General features: G+C 46.4%; 1 pseudogene; it reads left to right on the forward strand.

The window, feature by feature from the left end:
• Positions 1-1,702: 1,702 nt before the first annotated feature.
• On the forward strand, positions 1,703-1,819 carry LOC136638295 (5S ribosomal RNA; annotated as a pseudogene).
• Positions 1,820-9,146: the final 7,327 nt, after the last annotated feature.

A 9,146-nucleotide genomic window follows, 5' to 3' on the forward strand; every position in this document is an offset into this window, starting at 1 on the left:
AGAGACTGCTTATATTTAGGACCCAGCTGTGTGAATTACTGTTGAATATATTTCATTGCATTTTATTTTTGATCCCCCTCCCTGTTATTGTATTATTATTCCCACAATTAAAGTGATCTGTTTCCACCTTTAACCTGGTCTCTCTCTCTCTCTCTCTCTCTCTCTCTCTCTCTCTCTCTCTCTCTCTATCCCCCCCCCCGTTGCCTATTCCACTTATTTGTGCCATTGGCTAGTACTCTTAGGCCCAATCCTATGGGCCATCAGCAGCAGCACTGAGCTCTAGTGCTGGCACTGGATGTCACAAATGTACCATAAGGCACTCCTGCAACACTTGGAGAGAAGGGACCGCTGGTGCTGAATGGAAACTGTCTAGAGGAAGGTAAGAGCTCCAGGCAGCAATAAGGGCCTTGGAGGTTGGGAGGAGGAGGTGTTTTGTGGGGAGGGCAGGGCAGGGGCAAAAGCCTGACATAGAGGCTCTCAAGTATGCACTGGCAAAATAGTCGGTGCAGACTTGAGAAGGCCCACTGTGGGGACCAGCGGATGAAAGTCCTGTTCTCCTGTGGAGACCTCCAGCACCCTCAGTGGGGCCATTGGATACAGCAGTAGTCATTTTGGCATCACTGCACCCAGCAGCACCACTGGGGATAGAATTGGGCTGTTGCCCCCCCCCCACATGTAACAGATATCCCTTTTATACACATGTCACACATGTTTTAAAACCACTCCCAGAAATATACCATCTCATCTCTTTTAGAGGAGATACGTTTTGCTGCTTTCCTTAGTTCCATGAATGGTCTACTCTCATGAGAAGTGTGACATGTGAACTCGAGACTCACATCAGTTACAAAAGCTGGAAGGTATATTTTGACATTTTGGAGATCATAGAAGCACAAAGGCTGAAATTTGTTTACCCCTGCCCATGTGTGACACCACTCTTGTGAACAGATCTTTGCCATGATTGAACAGAGTGGCCAAGTGTAGCATGCAGATTTCTACAAGGAGAACTAGAGTTCTGTTTGATTCACAATATGTACAAACTTTGCATACGTTCCTGGTAAGATATGACTGTCACACCCTCTAGCTGCCGTTGTAGCCCCCAGCCGCCAGGCCGGGGCAGGTTGCAACAGGCGTGACTTGCTAGCAAACCCCCCCTCCCGGGGTCAGGAGTAGGTATGGGCAGCTTGGGACAGCCTCAGACAGTTCTCCAAGGGGAGAGATTAAGTCACCCTCATCCCCTGCCTTGGTCCTGAGGCATCTTCAGGGCTCCCAGGCAAGCAGCTTTCCCTCACGCTGTCTGCTTCACCACTCCTCAGCTTCCTTGTCATCACTGGCCTCCCTGGCTTTATGGAGCTCCTCAGCTCCACCCAGTTTCTTCCCCTTCTTGCTTGTTGGCCTTAAAGGGATCCCAGCCCCTGCTCTCCCAATACATTCCCTGATGTCTAAGGCCGTGGCAGGCAGCTGCCTGCTAGGTCGGGGGCCTTTTGCCTCCTGCTGCCCCCTCTGGAGCAGTGAAAGTGCCATGGGTCCTCATGGACTCCAGGAGGACTTCCTGAGGTCAAGCGCCCCCAAACCACCACCAGGTAAGCCAGGGGCTTGCGGGTGGGCTGGCCCCTGACAATGACATGATATGAATTCCAGTAACACTTTCCTTTCAGGACCCCAGACATTTTGATAAGCAGGTAGCTTCCTTATGTTTTGATTCACTAGCAACTGTTACCCTGCACATGCCCGATCTCGTCTGATCTCGGAAGCTAAGCAGGGTCAGGCCTGGTTAGTACTTGGAAGGGAAACCACCTGGGAATACCTGGTGCTGTAGGCTTATACCATAGTCTTTTGAGACTGAAGGTTGCCAACCATACACAAGATGGGTTAAGATAGCTCAGAGTTATCTGGGAAATGAAGGGTCTGCTTGTATGCACACAAAGAATCCCAATGAGAAGATACCCATGTTTAGACGTTCATTCTGTTCACATTACCACAAAACATTTGCCCTTTTAGTTGAAAACCAGACATAGCTGAAAGGTTCATTACGAAAGTGTCATGTTGATGCCCTGATCCCCTCTGTCTTAACAAGAAAAGTGAGAAGGCAAGAAAGAGGGGGAGAGAAAACCATTGCTAACATAATGCCATCAGAAAATAATTTAAAAGACTTTTCATCCCTCACCAACTTCTCTAAAAGAATGAATTCTTTCTTCACAAAGCACTTGTGTTCTATTCAGCAATATTATCTGTGTCCCCAGGGTAGGTGCTGCCTTTTAGAGCATGACAGCTTGATCAAACTTTTCAATTGCATTTTTTTTTTCTAATTCAAAGAAGATTTTAGCTAACATCTAACTGGTTAGAGTGGAGGGGGAGGACACGAATACTTCTCAAGTCTTGAGCCTCATCACTGACAGAGTTCACAAGATGATTTAGCAATCATCTGACAGCTTTGCTTCTAGAGTCACCCTATGTTTGACAAGGGGCAAAAGAACAAGGCAACAGCCCATTTGTCATTGGTAGTGTTTGTGAAATGGCATGTTTAATTACCAATCTGTGCACTTTTAATGGGCAAAGTGGTTTTCCACTATGATTATGCTCATAGCCACAACAACCATGGGGCAGCACTTGCTATAGGCCCTGGAAGCAGGGCCAGCTGTAGGAGCTGCAAAGTCCAATTGGAAACATTTTTGCCGAGCCCCTGAAATAAAATTGATTATAGACTTTATATCTCTATGGTAGATTGAAAAGTAATCAAAATGTGCACCTAAAAAGTGTGTGTGAGTTAATAATAATAATATATAATAATAATAATATACAGTATTTATATACTGCCTTTCTTGGTCTTTATTCAAGACTTTATTCAAGGCGGTTTACACAGGCAGGCTTATTAAATCCACGCAGGGATTTTTACAAATTGAAAGAAGGTTCTCTCTTTCAAGAACCACCACATTCAAGATGATACACTCCGATCTGGTTTAACATTCTGGCCTCCATCCTCCCACGCTCCGAGCAGATGGAACAGCTCAGCTGCAGCTTGCCAGCTGCTTCAAGGTCGCACGGTGCCAGTGGCCTCGAACTGGCGACCTTGTGGATGTTAATCTTCAGGCAAATGGAGGCTCTACCCTCTAGACCAGACCTCCTGCCCAATGGACCAAATGGATCTAAGCATATTTTAATATAAAATTGCCTACACATAAGCAAGCGTACAAGTAAACAAACAAAAAGTAAAGTTTGAAAAGTAAACAGTTATCAAACGACTTGTTTTAGTGACTGAAATAATTGCGCAAAAGTAAAATTGAATTTAATTATTAAAATGAAAATAGCTGCTGTTCTCTAAACAACTTGCAGTGATGCTAGGGTGTCTGTTGTGAGGTGTTGCTGTGTGTATTTGACAAGACTGAAGTAGGTTACCCTAGTATAGGATCCTCTTAGTTGTGGGGCCCAGTTGGGAGCAATTGCCCCTACTAGTTTAAAACCCGCCCTGCCAGGATAACACCATGAGGAAGGACTTTCATGTATGTGCTTTGCATGTACATGGCCCTTCTGTCATGGTCAGGCTCTCCCCACATGCTTGCCACTCCCCAGTCTCCTGCTTGCTTAACCGGCTGCTAGCTTCCTGGACAAACAAGTGGACGAGTGAAGATTTGCTCCCAGGGCCCTTCTTCATCTAGGACTAAACTAATTGGATGAGGGGTGGGGAAGGAGGAAGTGTGAGCACAAGTTTTGCATGGGCTCTTTCTCCTTTTTCCACACCCCTGACCAGTCTTATTTTATCATGATGGAGAGTCCTTCCTCCTTCTTCCATCCCCTTGTCAATCATCCCTGGAAGGCAGTGGTGGAATGGACACTCTGCTGATCATAAATGGGATTTCAGGAGATGGAAAGCGAGTCCTCAGGCATGCCTGAGCCCTTACCAGTACCTGACCTGATTGACTGAGGACGCAATCCTAACCCCTCCTGTCAGTGCTTTCCACCACTGACTTAAGGGCAATGCAGCTCTGAGGTAAGGGAACAAACATTCCCTTACTTTGAGGGGGCTTCCCTGAGTGACACCCAACTGCAGGATGCAGCACACAACCCATTGGCACTGCTATGCCAGTGCTGGAAAGCACTGACATAAGGGGTTAAGATTGTGCCCTGAGTATGGCAACCCTGAATTCTTATCACGAATGGCTATTTACATGCAACTGATCCTTTACATCATTGCATGTTCAGAGTCTGGAACTGTGAGGCTTGAAATATGACTGTAGAAAATATCATTTGCCATTGTCCAGGAATGATCTCTTCTTATTTCCATTTATGCGGCACTCAAGCAGTTTATCTGGGCCCGAGCTGCTGAGCATTTTCTAATAAAAGGATGTAATTTAGGCTTTTATTAATACGTTTTTTTTTTAAATTGCTTCATAGGTGACTGACAAGCTATTCATTATTAATTTAGCCCTTCTCAAGCTGCATTTAAATGGAAACTTGATTTTCCACATGCCAACCTGCCATCTTCAGTCTTCCATAAAATGATGCTTTGGACATGAAAACATGAAGCCTTTTTCAGTTTTTTTTTTTTTTTTCCCCTGCCCATATCACATAAACTGGTCAGTACAGAAGGGGCAGAGAGTGGTAGGTGTTGGGGGGGGGGGGTTGGCCAATGTGCTTTGACAGCCCATACCTCTCTACACTGACAGCAGTAAATTATGAAAAAGCCTCTTTTGAAATTAAAGTCATGCAAAATGGTTACAGGGCTGCAATGTATCAAAAAGTAAAAGCAGTAAACTGATGGGGGATAAAAAGCTTCTGCTTTATTGGACAGATTATAGGCACATAATTTAACTTTCATCATTGGCATAAAAAACCTTCTGAACTCCCATGTGGAGAGTCATCTTCCATCATCCAATAACTGACCTTTCTGTGTCCTCTGGTCCATCTCTGGACTCTAAAGGCTAGACTTCCTCAGTTAGCTGCTAACTACCCTGATAGAGAGAAGTTGTGGGGATTTTCATCATTTGGAAGCCTGTGTCCCAATTCCTGGATTAGACTTTGTCACCTAGAAGCTCTCCCACACATACCTCAAACAAGGCCTGATATGTGTATCTTGCCCATATTTCAGATAATTTCTGATTATGTTCTGTCATAATTCATCATGCAATGCTACAGATAATATGAGTCACCAGTCCTTAGGCTCTCAGTCACAAGCAGCACAATCTTGCGCTAGAACAGGCAGGCCTATGCTGTATCCAGCACAAAATTGGGGCCTGAAGTGGCCCAGCCAGAGCCAAGGGGAAATGCTTCCCCTTACCCCTGGGTAAGCCACCACAGTATCAATGGGCCTTGGACTTGCACCACCTCAGGAGTTGGCATCAGTATGAGGAGAGCGGAGCAGCTTGCAGCTGCCCTGCACTGCTTGGGGAACGGGGTTGGGATCCGGCATAACAACTGGGTTCCAGCCCCCACCTCCTGCTCCCCGCCCACCCCAGGACCACCCTCTGCCAACCCCTTCCCCACCCCAGAATGCCTCCCTCCTGCCTCCTGCCCACCCACCCAAGACTCCTGTGTCAGCCGAGCTCGACCAACACAACCCTCCGTCCCCAAGTTGGTGCGGAGGCTGGATACAGCCTCTGCGGGCTAGTGTGTGTCCCTGTGCCGGCTCAGTCGACTCTTAAGGAGGCGCAAAGATGCTTTATGGCACATTTGTGACCCTCCTTGGCCAGCGCAAGGGACTTGCACCGGCCCAAGGCACAGAGTGTCCTAACCTATGATATCTTGGTGTGGTACGGAAATTGCTCTGCAGGAGACAAAAAAGCTCTGCAGAGAATTATTAAGATCGTGCAGCACATCATCAACCTTCATCTACCAGCCTTGGAGGACATCTATACATGTCGCTGTCTGCAGAAGTCACATAGTATTCTGAGAGACCCCTTCCATCCAGCTCATAAGTTCTTTGAACTGTTGTCTTCAGGTAGATGATACAGAATTATTAGAGCAGCACCACACAGTTCCTGAACAGTTTTTATCCCACAGCCATAATTACATTGAATAAGGCGATATAGTTGTTACAATGATCCTGGGCATTATGGTCTGTTATACTGTTTTATATTATGATGCATGTTGTATAGAATGTGTGGGTGAGTGTGTAGAGTGTGATTGTTGGAATTGTAGCATATATTTATGCTTGGTTGCCAACCACAACTAACAACTACATCTCAAAGGTGCATAAATTTCATTGTGCTGTAGCACAATGGCAATAAAGTTACTACTACTACTACTACTACTACTACTACTACTACAATCAGAATTGCACCCTTAATTGATAAAAACTCAGTTGATTAATCAGCTAAGATCCTTTTTAATTAGGTAACAGGTGACAGCCCTTTTTTAAACAATTACTGCCTTGAATCATAGTAAAATACAATAGACACATTAATAATAATATAATATATACAGTATTTATATACCGCCTTTCTTGGTCTTTATTCAAGACTTTATTCAAGGCGGTTTACATAGGCAGGCTTATTAAATCCACGCAGGGATTTTTACAAATTGAAAGAAGGTTCTCTCTTTCAAGAACCACTACATTCAAGGTGTTACACTCCGATCTGGTTTGACATTCTGGCCTCCATCCTCCCATGCTCCGAGCAGATGGAACAGCTCAGTTGCAGCTTGTCAGCTGCTTCAAGGTCGCACGGTGCCGGTGGCCTCGAACTGGCGACCTTGTGGATGTTAATCTTCAGGCAAATGGAGGCTCTACCCTCTAGACCAGACCTCCTGCCCTAGACATTAGACACTTTTCCTTGTTGTTCAGCTGTAGTATGCACTGAAATCTGTGCATTAAACCCTGCACAATATTATTGTGGTATTGTTGTTCTACTGCAGAAAGTATCACTGACTCTGTTCAGTGAAGGGTCATTTGATCAACTCGAATTGTTTCATGCTAGATACCTGTGGGAACACCAGAGCCCCTAGGCTATTCATCGGGTCATTGCAAAATTGTACTCCAAAACGTTAAACACCCTAAGGCTTATAAAGTCTGTGGGTTGTAGCCATTGCATTTAGCTCACTTAATAACCCAGGTGTTCTCTCAGATGACAGTGCTTCCTACCCACACGTTTTGGGAGAGAATACAAACACAGCAGCAGAACACCATGGTAATGCCATGCAGTGAGTCCATAGTGAAAGGCGATGCATAGTGTGGTTAAAATGTCCCCTTGGGAACCCCACTTCCAGATTTTGCAGCTGAAATCCTTGTTTATTCCCTGACCCTGAACACCAGTGTTTGAAAACCAGTTTCAAAACTTATTAAATAGCTTTTGCAAACAACTGAGAACACTTGGAACCTCTGGTAGTTACAAAATTATCACACTTCTATTTATGGGGCTTCATAGATTGGGATCGCTTTTGGCCATTAGCACAGAAAGCCACAGAGCAAGGCTGTAATCTTCCTCAAGTTCTGTTGTTGCTAACAAGGAGGGGGGGGGGAAGAAGAAGATTCTTCACTCAGGGGCATTCTTCCTTTACAGGAAACTAGCAATAACACAGTCCTGCCTGGGGCATCACATGTAACTAAGGGATTCTTGTTTTTCCTCTTTGTAACTGATGCTGAAAGAGCAAGGTTGGACAAAGATGTAATGAGGATATAGGGACAAGAAAGAGGGTGGATCAGGCCCAGAAGGGGTACCCACCAAATCCACCTGCCTTCCCCTACCTGAACTTCCTTCACAGGTGAATACGGATTTGTGACCGCTCTATAGTTGAAACAGGTCCAAGTTGACCCATAGTGACTGCTGGGGACATACCCTGGAGGGTACAAATGTTCCCTTGCCCCAAGGAGGCCTCAACATTCCAAAACTCCCCTGCAGGACAAAGCAGATGCCATGTTGGCACCTCTGCATTGCCACACAGGAAGTCAGATAGGACTGGGCTGCCCATGGAGAGGAATGTTGACTATGTGCTAGCAATGTTTATGAACCTACCTTGCTACACCTAGATGAGTGGATCAGCGCAGCAGACCTTCCAGCGCAGAGCCTTCCAGGCCAAATGTAATCAGGCAAATTGCATCCTTAGCTAATTCAATCAATAGAGCCTGGAAGCCTTTGGAAACCTCCTTACTGTGCCTTCCCCACCCAGTATAATATGTTAAGGGGCCAACCTCCTCCGACATTCATTCCTGATTACTTTATTCTGTGCCTTGCTGATCTTTTGGTCTCTAGCAGATATAAACAAGTGCCAAGGCTATTCACTGTTGGTGCCGGAGTGTCTGTGCCCGGCCACCTCATGCTGTCCCCAAAACCTCCCCTTTGTCCTCCCATCTTTTACCTACCCTACCCTATCCATATTTGCCTACTCATATGGCAACCTTCAGTCTCGAAAGACTATGGTATAAGCCTACAGCATCCAGTATTCCCAGGCAGTCTCCCATCCAAGTACTAACCAGGCCTGACCCTGCTTAGCTTCCGAGATCAGACAAGATCGGGCATGTGCAGAGCAACTGCCCTATCATTACCACAGGCTTCTCAGCATCTCTTTCTTCTGGAGATCAGCTCCGCCTCTTTTGCCCTACCTCCTGCCTTCAAGCTAACTTCAGCTACTGCCTAACTCCTCAGCCTGCTTCAGAGCCCTCTTTCTGCCTCTTAAGTCCTACTTTCAATTAGGAGAATGGCCGAACACCCTTTGGCATACCCACAGCATTGGCCCAGAAACTCCCCTCTATCTTTCCTGGTTTTGTCTTAGGTGAGGCCAAACTGATAATATACTGAGTGCTTCAATCATATTCTTTCTTGGGTAAGAGCATATATGTTTTTGCGAGTGAGTGAGTGAGTGAGTGAGTGAGGGGCAGTCCAATCCTATCCAGTGCTGGAATAGTCAGGCTGGCCGGCCTCTGCTGTATCCAGTGCAGGGTTGGAGCTAACAACGGTCCAACCCAGGGCAAGGGGAATTGACTCTCTGTCCCCAGGTAACATGGCAGTGGCCAAAATGAGGCTACTCAGATATGTGCCACCTAAAGAGGTGGCACAGATCCAAGCAGCCAAGCACCAGGGCGGGCTGCCTGGGATGGGGGGGGGGGTTAGGATCTGGCCCAAGTGCTGGATCCTAGCTCCACTCCCTCCTGGACCTGGTTCACCTATGGGCCTGCCCACCACCCGCCCTCCCCCCAACCCAGAAGACCCTCCCAACAC

The sequence above is a fragment of the Tiliqua scincoides genome, chromosome 1 (genome assembly GCF_035046505.1).
Source record: "Tiliqua scincoides isolate rTilSci1 chromosome 1, rTilSci1.hap2, whole genome shotgun sequence".
In the NCBI taxonomy this organism is placed as follows: domain Eukaryota; kingdom Metazoa; phylum Chordata; class Lepidosauria; order Squamata; family Scincidae; genus Tiliqua; species Tiliqua scincoides.